Source organism: Apis dorsata, unplaced genomic scaffold (genome assembly GCF_000469605.1).
Source record: "Apis dorsata unplaced genomic scaffold, Apis dorsata 1.3 scaffold_162, whole genome shotgun sequence".
NCBI lineage: Eukaryota > Metazoa > Arthropoda > Insecta > Hymenoptera > Apidae > Apis > Apis dorsata.
The window spans coordinates 1,079,281-1,081,187 of record NW_006263451.1 but is presented as its reverse complement, the minus strand read 5'-3'; the positions used below and the strand labels follow the sequence as shown (position 1 = coordinate 1,081,187).

Genomic DNA, 1,907 nt, shown 5'->3' with positions numbered 1-1,907 from the left:
GTCTCCGTTGAAGGGGCTGTTGGCCCGACAGAAGCCAAGGAAAGGCGTGTCGGGTTACCGGCTAACCCCGGGGGTAACCGCGAACCCCACCTAAGCCCATAAGCGTACACGTATTTGCGCACCCCTTCGTATAACTCATTGGGAAGGTCACAAATTTCGCTCGAAGGTTGCGGTGCGATCCGAACCACCTATGATCCTATGGGGCACCATCAGGCCACCGTTAGCAAAAAGGTAACAAGATGTAAATTGAGACGCGTTTAGAAAGGATATACTGCTAATTAACGTAGTAAATGTTACATGAACTTGTATATATAGTGAACTTATAGAGACAATTAATGATCAATTTCTTTTGCTATTATTAAATTAATGATAGTATTTTAAAAGGATTTATTAAGATGTTTATTTAACTCTTAAGACTTATTCTGTAAATATAATAAATTAAAATAACTTGTAATTTATAACAGAATTTATTAATATTGATTATTTATAATTTATAATTTGTAAAATATATATATCATTTTTAGTAAAAACTTGTCAATTTGGGATAAAATAGAATCATCTTTTTAGGTGGTCAAGAAAATTCAAAAATTAAGAGGAACTTGTATTCGTCGGCATTTTGTACTTTTGAACAAGCTGCGGAGCTGATTCATGGAACTATACCCTTCCGTCCCGATTGGAGACAACTCGAAATCCATCCGAAGGTACGATCCATCGGTCCAACCCGATTGTATATCGATTAAAAAATCCTCGTGTCGGGTTTCACGGTACATGGTACAAAGTTGACATTAACGATTGCTGACAATACGAAAGGCGACCGACGCTCGACCGCATTGTAACGGCCTTCTATTAGCACAGTCGACGAGATACAAAAGCCGGATCTTCCAGATACCCATACCTATCTGAATGACAGATAATCGGCCACCTTTCAGTTTTTTGAGGCTCGCGATTAAATATTCCACTTTTTTTTCTTACTTTCTAGAAAATGATCTTGTCTTCTTAACAAGTTTCAAAGATGTATTTATTTTTTTTCTTTGAAATTTTTATTTTTATAATATAACAACGAATATGAATTTTTCTTTTTATTATATATCATTAACTCATATTAAATAATTTCTATTTCAGAAAATGGCTTATGTATAATTCGCATTTGCAATTGATAGAGTATCAATACTTATATCAATAAAAGAAAATTATAACGTGATACAAACACTGCTTTATATGATACAATCGTTTTTTCCAATTCTTTTGAATCATGTGAAAAAGCTCGGGTAATACCGCTTGTCAGCGAAACCAAAGTAAAGAGAAGAAAAAACTATATAAAACCTTCATGTCGCAGTTCATCGATGCTCGGATTACAATCAAACACTTTGCTGCCGGTATATTTTGCAACAGTAATTCCAGCAATCTGTGATAAATGAGTTTTGCGATACAGATAGATTAAGCGATGATACAGTTATAATAGCTTTTATATCAACGTGGTATATAAAATGATTTTCAAAAAATCTAGAATAATATCTTTGAAATATTGCAATACAAAAAGCATAAATCAATGCAAAAGAATTATTGTTATCGACATTTATATATATCTTATATTATTATATTGATTCACAATATAATATTATTCATAATATCAACAATATCAACTATATTAATTAAATTCTAATTTTTTTATTTTTTCTTATAAAATTAATAATCGTATAACCATACAAATTACATCAGTATAAAATATTTTCAATATTTTCAATATTTTTTATATTATTTTAATCCCAAGAACAAAGTTAACATTAACGATTTGTAAAAACTGACAAAAGATTTGTAAAAACTCGAAAAATATCAATTAGTTTTCAATTATGTAATTAATCTATTATTGATTAAGTTAAACAATTAGACTAACCTTTATGTGGCAT

The 1,907-nt window shown here is 30.7% G+C and overlaps 1 protein-coding gene and 1 long non-coding RNA gene across 2 annotated transcripts in view; one reads left to right on the top strand and one right to left on the bottom strand.

The window, feature by feature from the left end:
• LOC102680845 (paired box protein Pax-6) overlaps nucleotides 1-1,901 on the bottom strand; it is a 32,156-nt gene extending 30,255 nt beyond the window's left edge. Inside the window, exon 1 of the mRNA XM_006613792.2 lies at nucleotides 1,895-1,901. The gene's annotated coding sequence lies outside the window, so the exon portion shown is untranslated. The remainder of the gene's footprint in view (nucleotides 1-1,894) is intronic.
• LOC116185339 lies at nucleotides 7-1,629 on the top strand. Its single transcript, XR_004150176.1, has 3 exons — nucleotides 7-231; nucleotides 525-701; nucleotides 1,123-1,629. It is a non-coding gene; the product is annotated as an uncharacterized LOC116185339 (long non-coding RNA).
• Nucleotides 1,902-1,907: the final 6 nt, after the last annotated feature.